This window comes from Bos javanicus, chromosome 4 (genome assembly GCF_032452875.1).
Source record: "Bos javanicus breed banteng chromosome 4, ARS-OSU_banteng_1.0, whole genome shotgun sequence".
In the NCBI taxonomy this organism is placed as follows: Eukaryota; Metazoa; Chordata; class Mammalia; order Artiodactyla; family Bovidae; genus Bos; species Bos javanicus.
Genome location: NC_083871.1, coordinates 70,332,982 through 70,354,458, shown reverse-complemented (window position 1 = coordinate 70,354,458; position 21,477 = coordinate 70,332,982). Strand labels below are relative to the sequence as shown.

The window sequence follows — 21,477 nt, the reverse complement described above, 5'->3', positions numbered from 1 at the left end:
CTTGTTTCTCAACATCTTTACCAATATATGCACTCTTTACTTTTTAAATTTTTGCCAACAAGATAGTCAAACAAACAAAATAAAACCCCCCAACTTGCTATTCTATTTTGGTTTTAATTAGTTCAGTTCAGTCGCTCAGTCATGTCCAACTCTTTGTGACCCCATGGACTGCAGCATGCTAGGCTTCTCTGTCCATCACCAACTCCTGAAGCTTGCTCAAACTCATGTCCATCAATGATGCCATCCAACCATCTCATCCTCTGTCATCCCCTTCTCCTGCCTTCAATCTTTCCCAGCAACAGGGTCTTTTTCAATGAGTCAGTTCTTCACATCAGGTGGCCAAAGTATTGGAGCTTCAGATTTAGCATCAGTTCTACCAATGACTGATTTCCCTTAGGATTGACTGGTTTGGTCTCTTTGCAGTCTAAGAGACTCTCCAGAGTCTTCTCCAACACTACAGTTCAAAAGCATCAATTCTTCAGCACTCAGCTTTCTTTACGGTCCAACTCTCACATCCAAACACGATTACTGGAAAAACTATACCTTTGACTATACGGTCCTTTGTCAGCAAAGTAATGTCTCTGCTTTTTAATATGCTACCTAGTTTGGTCATAGGTTTTCTTCCAAGGAGCAAGCATCTTTTAACTTCATGACTGCAGTCACCGTCCACAGTGATTTTGGAGCCCAAGAAAATAAAGTGCCTCACTGTTTCCATTGTTTCCCCATCTATCTGCCATGAAGTGATGGGACCAGATGCCATGATCTTAGTTTTTTGAATGGTGAGTTTTAAGCCAGCTTTTTCACTCTCCTCTTTCACTTTCATCAAGAGGCTCTTTAGTTCCTCTTAGCTTTCTGCCATAAGGGTGGTGTCATCTGCATATCTGAGGTTACTGATATTTCTCCCGGCAATTTTGATTCCAGCCTGTGCTTCATCCAGCCGAACGTTTCTCGTGATGTATTCTACATATAAATTAAATAAGCAGGGTGACAATACGCAGCTTTGACGTACTCCTTTCCCAATTTGGAACCAGTTTGTTGTTCCATGTCTAGTTCTAACTGTTGCTTCTTGACCTGCATACAGGTTTCTCAGGAGGCAGGTAAGGTGGTCTGGTATTCTCATCTCTTTAGGAATTTTCTACTGTTCATTGTGATCAACAGTCAAAGGCTTTAGCATAGTCAATGAAACAGAAGTAGATGCTTTTCTGGAATTCGCTTGCTTTTTCGATGATCCAATGGATGTTGGCAGTTTGATCTCTGTTTCCTCTGCCTTTTCTAAATCCAGCTTGAACATCTGGAAGTTCTTGGTTCATGTACTGTTGAAGCCTAGCTTGGAGAATTTTGAGCATTACTTTGGTAGCATGTGATATGAGTGCAATTGTGAGGTAGTTTGAATATTCTTTGGCATTGCCTTTCTTTGGGATTGGAATTAAAACTTTTTAACTAGTATTTATTTCTCTATGGAGTTGAGAGAGCCAATGAAACTTCTGAGCAGGGAAGGACTCTGCTCATCAATTTAAGGGTTGGAATTTCAGGAGGAGACCTGGGAATGGGGAGACCTGATGAGAAGTACTGAGGTATGAAGCAGCCTGTGAAGATGAGATTGACTTCAGGGCAGTGAAAGTCAATTAAAATCATCTGGATGAAATATCATGACAGGGTGGTCTGATGTGGTTATAACTAAGAAAAATCAAACTTTATATTTATATAAATATATATTTTTTGTCCTTTATATTGTCCTTCAAGAAAGAATTAATAAAGTGAGGATGATATGCATGATAAATTTGGGTACATTTAGCCAGTTCTGTGGAGAGAGGGCGGGGATGCTCTCTCAAGAATGAATGAATGAAAAAAAAGAATGAATGAATGACCTGCCTCAGTGTACCTTGGTGGAGAACTAGATAGTTCATTCAAATCTACCATGACCTGGATTTTTTTTTTCAATTCATCAGAATAATTTTTTCCCCCTGGAGGAAATCATGTTCATCATTAAGAAGAAAAGATCAAACATTACTAATGTTTATACAGGGAAAACAAGCATTCTTGTCTTAAGATGGCCAGAATTAGAGACTGCTTTCCTTCCCTCTCTGGGTATAATAATGACAATAGGTCACATATTGTTAGTGGTTGCTGTGTGCCCAAAACTAAACTTCCTACATATGTTAACTCATTCAACCCCTACCCCCACCACACACACAGCTCTCAGAATATTTTCAGTTTATGATCTCATTTTTTAGATGAGAACACTGTATCACAGAGTTCAGTAACTTGAACAATGTTGCAGGATTTATGAGCAGTGGATTTGGGATTCAAACCCAGATGAACTGGCTTCCCAGCCTATTTACTTAATCTAATCACACTGCCCAAAGTACTTTCAAGGTAGAGGGACATTTCTGGACACAAAGAGACAAAGGTCACTAAAAGGGCTTTACCTTATTCCCTATCATAGGGATGCTAAGCAGATTTCATCTACCAGACCTCAGAGATGGTGAGGCTCCCTGACTGGTACAGGTGGACCCCAGTGGTCTGTCCATAGCTACCCATTATTACCATTTCTTATGTAACTTTCATGGGTTATAGAAGTATATGCATAGTGTTTCTATATAACTTTTAACAAAGTGGTTAAAAATTCACCTTGGACATTATTATTTTTCAATTCATAACTAACTCATTCTTTTTTTATCAGCTGATATTCTATTTCTTTATTTAACCAGTTCCCTGGTAATAGATATTTAGACTGTTTCTAAACAATGCTCCAATGAAAATCTTTGCATATATGTCCTTTGCATAAGTGAAGGCCACACTATATTCTTTTTTTTTTTTTTTAGACTGGGTATTTATTTTTTATTTTTATTTTTAATTTTATTTTTAAACTTTACAATATTGTATTAGTTTTGCCAAATATCGAAATGAATCCGCCACAGGTATACCTGTGTTCCCCATCCTGAACCCTCCTCCCTCCTCCCTCCCCATACCCTTCCTCTGGGTCGTCCCAGTGCACCAGCCCCAAGCATCCAGTATCGTGCATCGAACCAGGACTGGCGACTCGTTTCATACATGATATTATACATGTTTCAATGCCATTCTCCCAAATCTCCCCACCCTCTCCCTCTCCCACAGAGTCCATAAGACCTGCCTTATGATCCAGCAATCCCACTGCTGGGCATACACACTGAGGAACACACTATATTCTTACTTGTGAAATTATTATATCAAAGGGTATATGCATTTTAAAATTTAATAGATTGTACTTAATTGCTCCCCAAGGTATACCAATTTGCCATTACCATCAAAGTGTATGAGAGCATCCACTTCGTGGATTAAATATAGTTGACCCTTGAACAATTCAGAGGTTATGGGTGCCAACTTCCACAGTCAAAATCCACCTATAACTTTATAGTCAGCCCTCCATATAAATGGTTCTGAATCCTGGGATTCAATGAACTGCAGATCATGTACGTATTTAGTGAAAAAAAAATCTTGTATAAGTAGATAGCACAGTTCAAACCGGTGTTGTTCACGGGTCAGCTGTAACTATACCTTCTGTCTGACCCTGCCCCCTCACCTCCAGAAATCCATACCCTGATTCTGTGCTTCCAGGAAGCCTTTTGGTCAATAATTCTGCCCCCCGGGCAGAAGAGGAATACAGTGATACACATCTATTCCTTCCACGGGATAGTTACGTCCTCTTCACTGTAAAATTAATGAACAGAAATGGTATGGTTAACCTAAATCTGTTTGCTTAATTCTGGCTTATGAACAAAAGCAAATTTCCAGAGCCACGAATCTGTGCACGAGACTGCAAAATGCTGTGACCACATCAAGGCACTGGTCAACACAGATGGGACCTTATGCTTCCAGTGATAAGTCTTAAAGTGAACATTGAGTGGGGGCAGATGGGAACAGAACATGTAGAGTCTTGAAAATCACTGAAAGGACTTTGGCTTTTACTCTGTGGATTTGAAGGCCTGCCATCAGAGGAGGATCTTTAAGGGGAAAAAATCTTCTTCTCACTGATCCTCCAAAGGGGTTTTGTGAGAACCTGGTTATTGATGGCACATTTTTAAGCCTTCCACTTGGTTGTTCTTTCAAGCCAGAAAATAAATCAATCAAGATTTTATGTGTGGTATCATCTTTTAGATTTTGTGCTTAGGTTTTATGGCATGGCTGTGGCTGGATCTGCCCCACATAAGAAGGTGAAGACCATGGATCACCTTACAGGGAATTTCACCACTATTCTGTTAGGACCAGCAAGGATTTGGTCTTGAGTTATCAGTTGGACCACTTAGATTTGGGGCTGGATAATTTCTATGCTTTGTTTTCGTTGATCTCCTCTCTTCTGCACGCCAAGAAGGTAGTTAGGCTCTTTAAGTGTCCTTATCTTCTTGTGTCTTTTTTTTTACAGGACTTAAAGAAAGAAACTTCTTGACAATGGCTATTCCTGCCTTTTGTCTAGAGATTATGCTAGGAATCCAGGAGTAGGCAGGGAGGACGACGGATCCGAAATAGATCCTGGGAGAGGTAGGCAACAGGCCTCAAACTTGGTAGTGTTCCCGGTGGGCAGGCAAGCTAGACCCAGACACAGAGATCATAGCCTCTGCGGGGATTTCTGACTAACTTTGCAGGGTGGCCAGACTAAACAGGGACCTTGTGCCTTGGAAATGAGGATATGAGTGGTGACTGATGGAATGGATATGAGCTAGAAGTCTGAGGTCTTCTGTTGTTTTCTAGATGCTCTGGAGCTCTCCAGACTCTTGTGTGGAAGGTAAGGGAGCCCCAGGACTGACTGAGGTTGAATTTCTCACCAGCCTGGTAAAATGAAGATTCGATAATAATTAGATTTAGAGAAAGAAATGCAATACTTTGTTCATAATCTTTTAGCGAGAACACTGCATATTATATTTCTGATTGCATCACAGCAGAAAGTCGTTTTATTTTGTTTGATTAATTCTGTTTATACAAGATCTAGTTGAGTCCCTTAAGCAAGTTACTTAAACATCCCATGATTCAAAATTTTCATTAATAAAATGGGGGAAATAATGGTACCACTTCATAAAATTTTCTAAAAATTAAGTAAGTTAATACACACAAAATACTAAAAAATAATGTCTAGTAGGTAATGTTTGTTGTTATTATTATCCTCTATTTAAGCCATTATAATTCTTATTATATCCAAAATGCAGATTTCTGGCTTGATGAAAAGAGGTGGTGGGAACTCACTAGGCTGGTAGCTCAGGTCTGGCTTCAAGTCATTTAAAGCCTGGTATAGTGGTAGATCGAAGAAGGCAATGGCACCCCACTCCAGTACTCTTGCCTGGAAAATCCCATGGACGGAGGAGCCTGGTAGGCTGCAGTCCATGGGGTCGCACAGAGTCGAACATGACTGAAGCGACTTAGCAGCAGCAGCAGCAGCATAGTGGAGGTATGTGGTAGATATTGCTCGAGTTAATCAGTAGCTGGTTCCTTGCTGGATATCTGGGAAACTGCACTCCCCAGTCAACCAGTGAAGTTGCTCAGTCGTGTCCGACTCTGCAACCCCATGGACTGTAGCCTACCAGGCATCCATGGAATTTTCCAGGCAAGAGTATTGGAGTGGGTTGCCATTTCCTTCTCCAGGGGATCTTCCCAAACCAGGGATTGAACCCAGGTCTCCTGCATTGCAGGCAGACACTTTACTGTCTGAGCTACCAGGGAAGCCAAAGCCTGGTACAGAGAATTTAAAAGGCAGCTTAACTCAATCTACAGTAACAAGCCTAGAACTAGAAGCAAGACACACCAGACACAATGAATGTGCCTTTTACTCAGGTCTTCATTTCTAAGTTAACTAAATATCATTCTCTTGGAAAAGGAATCAAGGCTCCTTGAGAAATGACTGAAACAGAGGTCCAGGGTGGAGAAATTACCCTGAACTTCTTATTGCACTGAAAAGTAAGGAAATCCTCAAAGAATTATGGGGAGCATATCAAACGGACATAAAACCAGTATTGAGGGATTCCCACTGTATAATATGTAATAATTTATGCTATAAAGATAATTTTGTTTTTTATGAATAATTAAATCAGATTTTAACATAGTGAATAAGGAATCTTTGAGTCTATTGTGATAAAAAAAAAATAGATAGATAAATGGAGAAAGTAAGCTCTACCTTTTAGTATATGCCAACAAATAAATATAGAAGGAATGTTAGAATTAGAAAAAAATCAGTTGACCACCACTGTAATAGTAATAAATGATTCAGATAAGAATCATCAGTAAATCCTAAAGTATATGGCTGAAAGTTAAATGAGGAACAGGATATTTAAATAATCTCTTTTCAAAAAATAGTAATTGATTACTTATTAATTAATAGGGCAGAATACTTACTAATTAACTTTATAGTGGGAAAGCATGGGAGACATTAACTTAGCACATTAACCAAGTGCTAAGAGTTAACATCACCAGGAATGGAACAAACAGACATTATGCACCTTCTGATATGTTACACTAAGAACACATCATCACTTGTATATTTTCTTTGTCAGCAGTGCATACCTTGAACATAAGTATGAGGAATTAGGCAAATCCAAATTTCAGCACAATTTTCTAAGTAACAGAACTGTTCTTTTAAAGTATGTCAAGGTCATGAAAGACAAACTGTTCCAGAATAAAGATTCAGAACCATAACAGTAAGTGCAATTTTAACCTTGGATTGGATCTCAGACTTTAAAGGACATTATTTGGATTAACAGTGAAATCTGAATGAGGTCTGTGGATTCATGGAAATACAATATCTACGTTAATTTTGTTGGTTGTACAACAAAATTTGTTTGTAGTTATGTAGAAGAGCATTTTTGTTTTTAGGAAACATAACCTGAAGAATTAAGAGATAATGAAATTTCATGTTTGCAACTTACTGTCAAATAGTTCAGAAAAATATGTATGCAATACAAAGATAATAACAGGCAAATAAGATAAAATCTTATCAATTGGGGGAATCCAAGTAAATGATATATAGGAATTCTTTCTAGTGTATGTGCAACTTTTCAGTAAACTGAAATTATTTCAAAATAAAAAGTTAAGACAATGTTCAAAAAATAATACAAATCACCATGACAATAAGAAAATTTTACTAAGCTTTCAAGAAATAGATCATTTCCAGTTTAATAAAAGACTTCCAAAGAATACAGAAGGAAGAAACAGTCCTCAACCTTGATACCTAAACAAAATATGATAGTAGAAAAAGGGGAAATTACAGCCCAATCTCATGCATGAACATAGGTGCTGCTAAGTCACTTCAGTCGTGTCTGACTCTGTGCGACCCCATAGACGGCAACAGGCACCCCCGTCCCTGGGATTCTCCAGGCAAGAACACTGGAGTGGGTTGCCATTTCCTTCTCCAATGCATGAAAGGGAAAAGTGAAAGGGAAGTCGTTCAGTCGTATCCGACTGTTCGAGACCCCATGGACTGCAGCCCACCAGACTCCTCCGTCCATGGGATTTTCCAGGCAAGAGTACCAGAGTGGGGTGCCATAGTAAACTGAACACAGCCATGTGTATAAAAGATAATACACCTAAACTAAATTCAGTTTATCCCTGGAATACAAGTCCAATCTAGCATGAAAAGTTTTATAAATGTACGGGACTTCCCTGGTGGTTCAGCAGCTAAGACTCCATGCTCCCAAAGCAGGGGCTGGGGTTCAATCCCTTGTCAGGGAACTAGATCTCACATGATGCAGCCAAGACCCAGAACAGTCAAATAAATTAATAAAAATAAATATTATTTTTTTAACGTTTTATAAATGTAATTCATAACCTTAATAGATTAAAGAAGAAAATTACTATATTCTCAATAGTTGTAGAGAAAGCACTTGTGGAAAAAGAACCTTAGCAAACCAGGAAACAGAGTGAACTTTCTTTAGCCAGATAAAGAATATCTACAAAAAAACAACAGTCAAAATAATCCTATTAATAAAACATGAGAAACGGTCTCCTTAAAAATCAAGAACAAGGAGAAGGAAATGGCAATCCACTCCAGTATTCTTGCCTGGGAAATCCCATAGACAGAGGAGCCTGGTGGGCTACAGTCCAAGGGGTCACAAAAAAAAAAAAAATCAAGAACAAGAAAAAGATGCTCACTATTTATTATCTACACTATTCTATTTTACACTGTACTAGAGTTTTAGCCATTGATTTAAGGAAGGAGGGGGAAGAGGGAAGAAGAGGGGAGAAGAGGGAGGAAGGGAATGTAGGAAGGAAGGAAGGACGAAAAGCAGGCAAGTATTAGGGTTAGAAATGAATAAACAAAATTGGTTTTATTCACAAATGATAAATGTCTACATAGAAAACCCAAGATTATTCAGACAAATTAATAAATTTAGTAAGATGAAGAGATACAGAGCCAATATAAAAAAAATTCATTATATGTAGATACCACAGCCATAAAGAAAACAGTTTCCAAAATGCCATTAACAAAAGAAAGATAAAGACCCTATCAATGAGATAGGCTGAGACCTGAGGCCATTTACCTCAGTGCTTGCATCTGAACAAAGATCTCCTCCATCAACAGAATACAAACCAACCATAGTTCAGTTCAGTTCAGTCGCTCAGTCGTGTCTGACTCTTTGCGACCCCATGAACCACAGCACGCCAGGCCTCCCTGTCCATCACCAACTCCCAGAGTTCACCCAAACTCATTTGCATCGAGTCAGTGATGCCATCCAGCCATCTTATCCTCTGTTGTCCACTTCTCCTCTTGCCCTCAATCCCTCCCAGTATTAGGGTCTTTTCCAATGAGTCAACTCTTCTCATGAGGTAGCCAAAGTATTGGAGTTTCAGCTTCAACATCAGTCCTTCCAATGAACATCAGGACTGATCTCCTTTAGGATAGACTGGTTGGATATTCTTGCAGTCCAAGGGACTCTCAAGAGTCTTTTCCAACACCACAGTTCAAAAGCATCAATTCTTCGGCGCTCAGCATTCTTCACAGTCCAACTCTCACATCCATACATGACTACTGGAAAAACCATAGCCTTGATTAGATGGACCTTTGTTGGCAAAGTAATATCTCTGCTTTTGAATATGCTATCTAGGTTGGTCATAACTTTCCTTCCAGGGAGTAAGCGTCTTTTAATTTCATGGCTGCAATCACCATCTGCAGTGATTTTGGATCCCCAAAAAACAAAGTCTGACACTGTTTCCACTGTTTCCCCATCTATTTCCCATGAAGTGATGGGACCAGATGCCATGATCTTCGTTTTCTGAATGTTGAGCTTTAAGCCAACTGTTTCACTCTCCTTTTTCACTTTCATCAAGAGGCTTTTTAGTTCCTCTTCACTTTCTGCCATAAGGGTGGTGTCGTCTGCATATACGAGGTTATTGCTATTTCTCCCAGCAATCTTGATTCCAGCTTGTACTTCTTCCAGTCTAGCGTTTCTCATGATGTATTCTGCATAGAAGTTAAATAAGCAGGTGACAATATACAGCCTTGATGTACTCCTTTTCCTATTTGGAACCAGTCTGTTGTTCCATGTCCAGTTCTAACTGTTGCTTCCTGACCCGCATACAGGTTTCTCAAGAGACAGATCAGATGGTCAGGTATTCTCATCTCTTTAAGAATTTTCCACAGTTTATTGTGATCCCCACAGTCAAAGGCTTTGGCATAGCCAATAAAGCAGAAATACATGTTTTTCTGGAACTCTCTTGCTTTTTCTATGATCCGGTGGATGCTGGCAATTTGATCTCTGGTTCCTCTGCCTTTTCTAAAAGCAGCTTGAACATCTGGAAGTTCATGGTTCACATATTGCTGAAGCCTGGCTTAGAGAATTTTGAGCATTACCTTACTAGCGTGTGAGATGAGTGCAATTGTGCGGTACTTTGAGCATTGTTTGGCACTGCCTTTCTTTGGAATTGGAATGAAAACTGACCTTTTCCAGTCCTGTGGCCACTGCTGAGTTTTTCAAATTTGCTGGCATATTGAGTGCAGCACTTTCACAGCATCATCTTTCAGGAATTGAAATAGCTCCACTGGAATTCCATCACCTCCACTAGCTTTGTTCGTAGTGATGCTCTCTAAGGCCCACTTGACTTCACATTCCAGGATGTCTGGCTCTAGGTCAGTGATCACACCATCATGATTATCTTGGTCATGAAGATCTTTTTTGGACAGTTCTTCTGCGTATTCTTGTCACCTCTTCTTAATATCTTCTGCTTCTGTTAGGTCCATACCATTTCTGTCCTTTATCGAGCCCATCTTTGCATGAAATGTTCCCTTGGTATCTCTGATTTTCTTGAAGAGATCTCTAGTCTTTCCCATTCTGTTGTTTTCCTCTATTTCTTTGTATTGATCACTGAGGAAGGCTTTCTAATCTCTCCTTGCTGTTCTTTGGAACTCTGCATTTAGATGCTTATATCTTTCCTTTTCTCCTTTGCTTTTCGCTTCTCTTCTTTTCACAGCTATTTGTAAGGCCTCCTCAGACAGCCATTTTGCTTTTTGCATTTCTTTTCCATGGGGATGGTCTTGATCCCTCTCTCCTGTACAATGTCGTGAACCTCTGTCCCTAGTTCTTCAGGCACTCTGTCTATCAGATCTAGTCCTTTAAATCTATTTCTCACTTCCACTGTATAATCATAAGGGTCATACTTGAATGGTCCAGTGATTTTCCCTACTTTTTTCAATTTAAGTCTGAGTTTGGCAATAAGGAGTTCATGATCTGAGGCACAGTCAGCTCCCGGTCTTGTTTTTGCTGACTGTATAGAGCTTCTCCATCTTTGGCTGCAAAGAATATAATCAATCTGATTTCGGTGTTGGCCATCTGGTGATGTCCATGTGTAGAGTCTTCTCTTGTGTTGTTGGAAGAGGGTGTTTGCTATGATCAGTACATTTTCTTGGCAAAACTCTATTAGTCTTTGCCCTGCTTCTTTCCGTATTCCAAGGCCAAATTTGCCTGTTACTCCAGGTGTTTCTTGACTTCCTACTTTTGCATTCCAGTCCCCTATAATGAAAAGGACATCTTTTTTGGGTGTTAGTTCTAAAAGGTCTTGTAGGTCTTCATAGAACCATTCACCTTCAGCTTCTTCAGCGTTACTGGTTGGGGCATAGACTTGGATTACTGTGATATTGAATGGTTTGCCTTGGAAACGGACAGAGATCATTCTGTCATTTTTGAGATTGCATCCAAGTACTGCATTTCGGACTCTTTTGTTGACCATGATGACTACTCCATTTCTTCTAAGGGATTCCTGCCCACAGTAGTAGATATAATGGTCATCTGAGTTAAATTCACCCATTCCAGTCCATTTTAGTTTGTTGATTCCTAGAATGTCGATGTTCACTCTTGCCATCTCTTGTTTGGCCACTTCCAATTTGCCTTGATTCATGGACCTGACATTCCAGGTTCCTATGCAATATTACTCTTTACAGCATCGGACCTTGCTTCTATCACCAGTCACATCCACAGCTGGGTATTGTTTTTGCTTTGGCTCCATACTTCATTCTTTCTGGAGTTATTTCTCCACTGATCTCCAGTAGCATATTGGGCACCTACTGACCTGGGGAGTTCCCCTTTCAGTATCCTATCATTTTGCCTTTTCATACTGTTCATGGGGTTCTCAAGGCAAGAATACTGAAGTGGTTTGCCATTCCCTTCTCCAGTGGACCACATTCTGTCAGACCTCTCCACCATGACCCGTCCATCTTGGGTGGCCCCACACGGCATGGCTTAGTTTCAGTGAGTTAGACAAAGCTGTGGTCCATGTGATCAGATTGGCTAGTTTTCTGTGATTACAGCTTCAGTGTGTCTGCCCTCTGATGCTCTCTCATAACACCTACTGTCTTACATGGGTTTCTCTTACCTTGGATGTGGGGTATCTCTGCACGGCTGCTCCAGCAAAGCTCAGCCGCTGCTCCTTACCTTGGATGAGGGGTATCTCCTCAAGGCCACCCCTCCTGACCTTGAACATGTAGTAGCTCTTCTTGGCTCTCCTGTGCCTGTGCAGCCACCGCTAAAGAGACTAAAAATAACTGCACAAGAGAGGCATATTGTGAACAAAAGGGCTAAGACCCAATTGCCACTTCTAAGGCACAGGGAGCATGATGCAGGGTATTATTCATAATCTCTGCACACAGCACCACCAAGGGGGTGGGCAGACCGCCTAAGCCACCCCTCTCACCCACCCCACAAAACACCCGCCTCCATCATCTCAGCATTTAAAGGACCAAGTCGACCAGCTTGCCTCCCCCTTCCCCCGACCAACACACACACACACACACACCCGAAGGAGTAAGAGTACACACATGTACACACACACACGAAGGAGTAAGAGTACACGCGCACACGTGCATACACACACACAGGAGCAAGGGCACCTGTTCCTTTTTCTTGCTCCCGCTCCCTCAGCTCCACGAGTCCCAAAAAGCCTTGCCTGAATTCCTCATCTGGCCTCTTTTCAATTTCTATTGATACAAAAGTCTAAGAACTCAGGTCTCTAACAGTAATAAGTATAGTAGAAATGCACAAGACATTAAAGAACGCTTAAATAAATGCAGATACATCCATGTTTCTGGGCAGGGAGATACTATCCTAAAAGCACAGCTTAAGAGCATAAACTCTGGATCCAGATTGCCCTTGACTCAGCCACTCTGCAGCAGGCAAGTTACTTAACTCCTTAGTATTTCCGTAATAATAGCACTGAAGTCACAAGGTTAAGAGGATTACACAAAACAACGCACATGCGACTTTAGAACAATACCGGCCACATAGGAAATCTTTCAGACAACATGGTGAACTTGGGGTGGAAGTTGGGCCTTGTGGAGCAAAGGAGCAACAAAGTAAAAACATAGTTCCCTGACCAATGTGTAGTGGGCTCTCAGTTCTTATGTGAGAAAATGAAATACCCTTTTACCTTGTCTAAGTCACTCTTGTTTGGGATTTTCCTTCCCTATTCCTGAGCTTTATCCTGACAAATACACCGGCCAACTCAAGCAACATTACCAAGCCCTAGTCTTTTGTCCATCCTCCACTACAGCCGCTTTTCCAGCCTCCCAACAGCTGAGGGAGTCCACGTGAGCCACTTGGATCAATAGGCTGTAAGAGGAATCTCCAGACGGTTTCTGGGAAATTCCCCCTCTCCTCAGAGGCAAAAGCAGGAGGACAATAGAGCTTCTGGTTCTGCTGTCATCACCTCCTGTCCTAGCTTGGGTTACCCTAGGAGTAAACTCTGAAATAAGGATGTGAGCATCAGTGGTTTCTTTGGAAGGTGTTTCCAGGAAACATTGGTAGAAAAGTGGGGAAGCGAGACCAGGAAGGACAAGAAGTCAATAAAAGATGAGTTCTCAAAGCAAGTCACCCAGTGTGGGTAATTGAGACATATTTCCCCTGGGGGAGCAATGTAGAACCTTAACTTTAATGTGATCACCCCTTTCAGGGTCAAGGCAGCAGGATTTACTCACCAACTCTCATCAACTATTACTTGAGTGCAGTTGTAGGAGGTTTTGGTGACCAGAGAGAGATCTCAGCAGGGAGTGGGGTGGTGGAAGGGTGCTGGAAGTTGGAATCTGGGCCGGCATCCCTGAAAATGGAGTATGCCACAGAGATACGGGGTGACTACATCTGCTACACACAATGTCCTCGCTCTGTCTTACAACCACGATGGGAAGGCAGATTGAACTCAAGAGATGTGGCCCCAGAGCCTTGGTATCAAAGAGTTTCTGAACCCAAATAACAAAGCCCTACCTCAGGACTATCTATTGATTGAAAGAAAAAAGAAACTCCTCTTTATTAGGCACTGTTTGTTGGATCAAATGCCTTCTTAATGCTTTTTCTTGGCGTGTTACTCAGGAATGCTTAGGTTAATCTCAGTGGGGTTAGGGTTTTGGAAACCAAAGGAAAGCATCTGTGGATGAGCAAGGGGTGGGGAGAGAAGAAGGAAGAATATGAGCTAATATCTTTAAAACATCCTGCGGCGGTGGTTCCTGATGGCTAGAACTTAGCGTGTGGAAGCGAGGCCTGCATCCAGGGTAAGTCCCCAGGCCCAGCTGTCGCCTCAGGGTGTAGTCCTCTTGCTCTCAGGTCTCCGTCCAGCTCTCTGATAGAGACCTGAGAACCGACTAGAACTGTTTCAAAACAATTCTGAAAAAGTCTGAGAACAATCTAAGGATATAATTTGTTTCCCTGACCATACATGTTGTGTGTTTAAACTGCTGTGGAGAAAAAGCTGATTGGATAGGAGTGCAGAAAAAGACGACTTAGAGACACAAGGAAAGAGCGATACTTTCTGGGGCGAAATTACACAGCCTACTCTTGTTTCTTCCTTAGCTCTCTTGGCTTCTTGTATTTCTCTGTCAGGATTAACCCTATGGTTGCCTGCACTCAGTGCCTGAAATTTCCCTTTTAAAAGTTGCTCCTTCAGTGACTGGTAGAAATTAATCTCAGCCTTAATATAGATAATATTTAATCATTAACTTGTGATTATTAAATTAACATTTGTGTCTCTAATTAGATTATTAGCTCCATGAGGAAATGAACAATATCTAGTGAACTAAGTAGTAGACTGACAGCTAGTAGGTGCTCAATAAATACATATTGATTGAATTAATACACTTGCTGAAGATTAATATAAACCAAAGATAGATAAATATAACCAAAGAAGATACATATAAACCAAAGCAGGGGAAAAGAAAAGGGTTGCAATGATCTATGGTTGTGGGTTTACTCTGATGGCCGTACTTACACAGAGGGAATTGTGGAAAACAAAGAAAGATATTTCAATATTTAGAAAAAATAAGTACGGAGGTGATGTTTTCTAATTAGGGTATTGATACACAGCTGAAGTGTATTCATTTCTGTATAGGAAAAGAACTCCAGAACAGCCTGAACTGGGTTCGTCTTGTTCACACTAATTTCTAGGAAAAGTGAATCACAGTGAAACTGAAAAAAGAGAAATATTCCAAATGAGGCAGTGGAACAGAACAGACTGTGATTAGCTCTGTCTCAGTTTTGCTTCACACAACTCAATGCTACTTGTATTGTTAATTTCATCTTCTCTCAACTGGAAATTGAACTGGGCTCTCTAGATAATAATACTTAAAAAAATTCCAGAACCAAACTATTATCTCTTTAGGGCTTGACCAAGGTGTACCTGAGGGAGAAAAGAAGAGACCTTCTCTTTAAAGGACTCATATCTTTGGCTTGATGCAAAGATATGGGCTGCTTGTTTTCTTTTTATAAAAATTTGTGGAGTTTTCTTCATTTCCCTTTGCTCAGTGAAATAGACATTACGGGAAAAATCCACAAACGCTCTCTCTATTCTCTACACAATTCTGTTATTTAGTTGGAAAGATATTTCTGTGGAAAGAAAGGTCACTTTGTGTATTTAAAATGTACTTAGAATTTGTTTTAATCAGATATAGTTAAGACCCACAGATATGGACGTGATTGTCATGAAGACGTTTATCCGCGCTGATCTGTAGATACAGGAAGCCCAGTACGCCCTCCACACAAGGCCACATGGGGAAGGACCAGGGACAGCCAGGTAGCAGGAGAGTGGGAGAGGGCAGAGCCTGGCCCAGAGCCTTATTGAGATTCTCTTGGGAAGGAATGCGCCAGGCAGAGTAGGTACACTGAATAGATTTAGGATAGGCTTCCCTGGTGGCTCAGAGGGTAAAGTGTCTGCAGGCTCTGGGCTATTTACAGCTTCCCAGATGGCACAGTGATAAAAAATTTGCCTGCAAATGCAAGAGAGGGGAGTTTGATCCCTGGGTTGGGAAGATCCCCTGGAATAGGAAATGACAACCCACTCCAGTATTCTTGCCTGGAAAATTCCATAGACAAGAGGAGCCTCAGTTCAGTTCAGTTCAGTCGCTCAGTCGTGTCCGACTCTTTGCGACCCCATGGACTGCAGCACGCCCAGCCTCCCTGTCCATCACCAACTCCCGGAGTTTACTCCAACTCATGAATCGGTGATACCATCCAACCATCTCATCCTCTGTCGTCCCCTTCTCCTCCCCCTTCAATCTTTCCCAGCATCAGGGTCTTTTCAAATGAGTCAGCTCTTCACATCAGTTGGCTAAAGTATTGGAGTTTCAGCTTCAGCATCAGTCTTTCCAATGAACATTCAGGACTGATTTCCTTTAGGATGGACTGGTTGGATCTCCTTGCAGTCCAAGGGACAGAGGAGCCTGGTGAGCTACAAAGAGTCAGACACTAGACTGAGCACACCCACACACTGGGCTATTTGGGTGGTCCCTAATTTTCAGCACCTGACGCTGGGGCAATTTAAAGTGAAAGTGAAAGTCGCTCAGTCACCTCCGACTCTTTGTGACCCCATAGACTGTATAGATTCTCTAGGTCAGGATACTGGAGTTGGTAGCCTTTCCCTTCTCCAGGGGATCTTCCCAACCCAGGGGTCGAACACAGATCTCCCACATTGCAGGCAGATTCTTTACCAGCTGAGCTATGAGGGAAGCCTGGGGGCAATTTAGGGCAGGGAGAATACAGGCTTCCATCTGAGCTATGAGGGACCCCTGGGGGCAATTTAGGGCAGGGAGAATACTGGCTTGGTGTGTGAGAGTTTGATAAATCAGAGGGTTAAGGCTTGAGCTCTGGATTGGTTGGTTCATTTGTATAATAAAGGTGCACTTGCAGGGGAGTCATTTGCTTTTTCTAGGAATTAGCTGGCCCAGGTTGGGGAGGTGGGGAGGGACAGTCTCTCCAGGATCGAGACCACAGTAGCATAAAGAATAGGGAAAATAGGGACTTACCTGGTGGTCCTCCAGTGGTTAAAACTCCGTGCTTCCATTGGAGGAGGTGTGGGTTTGATCCTGGATTAGAGAACTAAGATCCCATATGCCACACAGCTCGGGCAAAAAAAAAAAAAAAAAGAGGGAGAGAGAGAAAATAGGTCAATACACCTTAGGATCAACTGACTGGGGCTTTCTCAGCAGGTTTTGGGTTTTTGCTTTTTTTTTTTTCAGAGTGTTCCTTTCAGCTTACTTCCTTTTTTCTTTCCTTTCCTTCCCTCATCTTCTCCCCCTTCCATCCTAGTGAGTAACGAGGCCCTACTCTCTGTGTGTCAGGCACTGTGTCTGGAGCTACAGATGTCTTCAGGCACAGGTCCTGTCCTCAGGAAGCTCACAGTCTAGTGGGGAGGGTGGGCATCAGCCTTGTGGTGAGGCTGGAACTGCACGGATCTTTTCAGACTTGCTTTCAAAAAGTTTTCCTCTCTCTTTGCTGATGTGGTCATATCTATCTCTAACATTTCCTGTCCCCTTTTGCTTTCTGGGCTACCACATAGTGAAGAATTGCAGTAAATAAAAGGAGAAGAGGTCTGGATGAATTTTAAGGGGCTCTAATCTGTGAGGTGTTGGGCTTTCATAATGGGGTTGTACATTCTTCATAATAATTGTGGAGTTTGTTGCAAGCAATTGTGCTGGCCAGAATTTTCTAGTGAGGGGGTGTTACTCTTTTCTATTTCATCTCATCTGAAAAATATATAACATTCTATCCTCTAAATATGTCAAGCAAATGAGTTATTGCAGAGGCAAAGTAACGTGTAACAGGGAATACCTACATATCCCCCGTTTGACATTTATGTACTTTGACTACTCCCATGGTAGGGGCATTGAAGAATAAAATAAGATGGTGCCTGGCACGAGGGACACGAATTCGTGGCAACTGTTTTCAGAGCCAGTACATTTTCTCGACAACCCTTGACCTCCCTGTGGGCCAGAGCTGTAGCTACCTCAAGAGCCTGATTTTGTTTGTTTGTGGATAGGAAATTCCCTTCATCTAAGTGTATCTTAAATTTTATTTCACTCTTGAATGATCAATTAGCTGGATTAAAAAAAAAAAAAATTCCAGGTTGTCATTTGTTTTTGCTAAGCATTTCCGGTATCTGTTGCTGCTGGTGAGAAGGTTAGTAAAGTGAAAGTTGCTCAGTCGTGTCTGACTCTTTGTGACCCCATGGACTATACAGTCCATGGAATTCTCCAGGCCAGAATACTGGAGTGGGTAGCTTTTCCCTTCTCCAGGGGATCTCTCCAACCCAGGGATTGAACCCAGGTCTCCTGCATTGCAGGCGGATTCTTTACCGAAGGTTATGGTCAGTGTAAATAATTCCTGTAATCTACTTTTTCTCTCTGGTAGCTTCATAGATTTTCTTATATCTCTGATGTTCTAGAATATCATTTACAACTCTGAGTGTAGGTTTAGTTTTATTTTTCTTCCTGGATTTTAGAGTGAACTCTCTATGTGAAGAATCATGACTTTTAACAATTCTGGGTTGTTAAACATCACTGAAGATGGTGATTGCAGCCATGAAATTAAAAGACGCTTACTCCTTGGAAGGAAAGTTATGACCAACCTAGACAGCATATTAAAAAGCAGAGACATTACTTTGCCAACAAAGGTCCGTCTAGTCAAGGCTATGGTTTTTCCAGTGGTCATGTATGGATGTGAGAGTTGGACTGTGAAGAAAGATGAGTGCCGAAGAATTGATGCTTTTGAACTGTGGTGTTGGAGAAGACTCTTGAGAGTCCCTTGGACTGCAAGGAGATCCAACCAGTCCATCCTAAAGGAAATCAGTTCTGAATATTCATTGGAAGGACTGATGCTAAAGCTGAAACGCCAATACTTTGGCCACCTGCTGTGAAGAGCTGATTCATTTGAAAAGACCCTGATGGTGGGAAAGATTGAGGGCAGGAGGAGAAGGGGACAACAGAGGATGAGATGGTTGGATGGTATCACCGACTCAATGGACATGGGTTTGGGTGGACTCCAGGAGTTGGTGATGGACAGGGAGGCCTGGTGTGCTGCGGTTCATGAGGTCGCAAAGAGTTGGACATGACTGCGACTAAACTGAACTGAAACATCACTTTACAACCTTTCAATCCAGTGTCTCTTTTTGGAGTACCACTTGTGTGTATTTTGGACTCTCTCAATGCTATTAGCTACATCTCTCAACTGTCTCTGATACATCCTGGGCAAACGCTGCAATTATGTTTTCCAGTTTAATAATTCTCTCTTCACCTATGTCCAGCCTAGAGTTTATCTCGTGTAATGAGATTTAAATTTCATTGACTATAATTTTCCCCAGAATTTTTATTGGCAATTTTTAAATACCCAATTATTCTTGCTTTTCTTCTGCCTATTTTGTACTTATGATTTCTTTTCTCTTATGGAATTACTTATTTGTCTTTTTTAACATGCTTAGAACACGCAGTGTTTTGTGTGTGTGCACCTTCATCAAATGCCATGGCACGGAAATAACATGAAAGGACTGTGAGAGTTTGCTCAATGGGCATCTCAGTGAGAACCAGCGGAGACTAGAAATCTGAAGCTTCCTCAAGTATTTAGCTCTGAGTAAAATCTCTGGTTCCTTTTTTAGCCTGGCATGGAGGCAGGAATCAGACTGTGGGGGAAGGCATTAACAGGCATTTAGTAATGCCTGAGACTGACTTTCCCACTAATCCAGTGGAGCAGGGTTTACAGTCAGATTTCTTTTCATAAACAAAATAGAGAAATGGATTATATCTTGAGAAAATGAAATTATGGTTGTCACTTTGCACCTGCTCTATGTGCCTTCTCTAAGAAAACAAAAAAGAAAGGGTAATTTACATACCTTTTATAACCTGCCATTTTCACTACTTCTTTCCATCCTTACATATTTTCTTTTGCTTTTGTTAACTTTTAAAAATTAAAATATAGTTAATTTACAATGTTGTGTTAATTGGTGGATTCTTTATACCACCTGAGCCACCAGGAAAGCCTATACATATACTCAGTTGCTTCAGTCATGTCCGACTCTTCGTGACCCTATGAAGTGTAGCCCACCAGGCTCCTCTGTCCATGTGATTTTCCAGGCAAGAATATTGGAGTGGGTTGTCATTTCCTTCTCCAGGTGATCTTCCTGACCCAGGGATTGAACCCATATCTCTTGCATTGGCAGGCAGATCCTTTACCACTGAGCCACCGGGGAAGCCCATATATATATATATTTTTCAGATTCTTTCCTATTATAGTTTGTTGCAAGATATTGAATATAGTATATTGAATAAACTGTATAGCTATACTAAATCCTTGTTATCTATTTTATGTATAGCAGTCTGTATATGCCAATCCAAAACTCCCAATTTATCCCTCCCCACTCTTTCTTTCTCGTTTGTTAACCATAAATTTGTTTCCTATGAGTCTGTTACTGTTTTGTAAATAAGTTCATTTGTATCATTTTTTAAATTCCACATATACGTGACATCATATGGTATTTGTCTTTCTCTGTCTGACTTACTTCACCTAGTATGATAATCTCTAGGTCCACATGTTAATTTTATTCTTTTATTTCATTGTTCAGATCAGTTGCTCCTTTATTTCTCCATTTTCTTTTTATCCAATTGTCTTTGTTTCATGAACTACTTGTGGGCACCCTAATTTTGTCCTGTGGAGAAAAGATGGAAAGTGTGCTCCTTCAGGCCTGTCTGTTGCCAAGGAGACAGAAACCAGGAGATGCTGGGGGGGTTGTCAAGTAGAGCCAGTGACAGCCAGGGTGGCAGAGGAAACTATGGCTTGCAAGAAACAATTCTAAAGCTGTCAGATTGTCTGACAATCTGAGTTCCTTGAATGCTCCTCAAAGCTGGCTTGCATTCAGGAAAGGGCTGACTGTCTTCTCCTGTGCAGTGACGAAACAAGTGGAAAAGCTTGGGGCTTTGTCTTACTCACTAGAGAGCAATGTGGAAGAATGTCTGGGCCGGGTCAGTAAGGAAGCTCATACAAGAGGAAAAAGACAAATTTTCTCTCCCAATTTGGCTCCATCACAACAAACCAAGGCGAACTTCCTTGAAGTAGCTTTACTGGCAGTGAACAGTAACGTGGGATTGTTGGAGCAATAGACGAAGAATATGATGATTCCAGATGGTGACTGATGCTGACAGATTTATCAACACATGAGGACCGCTTTGGGGGCTTCCAAAGATACCTGGAGGAGGGGTCTGAGGAAAGGGAAGCTGAGATTGTGCTCTCAAGCAGGTGATAGTTCAAAGCGTTATGATTTGGCCATTAACGTAGATGTGCCATTTTTTATACTTATACATGGAGTTCATTTGGGAGCCTTCACCTGGGGTTATTTTAAACCCTAGTGAATCTGTAGCACATCTGTACAAATTTTACCTAAGAATATGATACAAGGGACACTTGCTAAGGGAATATGTTATGGCCACTGAGAAAAAAATAGAATGGATCCCAAACCCAAATTTGGTTGGCATGTTGAAACTGATGATACCACATACAGATCAGAAAGGCATGAAAGCACTTCCCTGGTGGTCTAGTGACAAAGACTCTGCACACCCAACACAAGGGACCTGGGTTCAATCCCTGGTCAAGGAACTAGATCCCACATGCCACATCACGTGTTGCAAGGAAGATCCAGTGCAGCCAAATAAACACATACAAATTTTTAAAAGGGAGCATGAATAGGTTTATTACTCACTGAGGAGAATAGGGTGGCTCTTGAGCA

The 21,477-nt window shown here is 41.3% G+C and overlaps 1 long non-coding RNA gene across 1 annotated transcript; it reads right to left on the bottom strand.

The window, feature by feature from the left end:
* Nucleotides 1-11,189: 11,189 nt before the first annotated feature.
* LOC133246235 (uncharacterized) lies at nt 11,190-21,270 on the bottom strand. The gene is made up of 3 exons (XR_009735961.1): nt 16,733-21,270; nt 13,424-13,542; nt 11,190-11,995 (listed from the first exon to the last, which is right to left on the bottom strand). It is a non-coding gene; the product is annotated as an uncharacterized LOC133246235 (long non-coding RNA).
* Nucleotides 21,271-21,477: the final 207 nt, after the last annotated feature.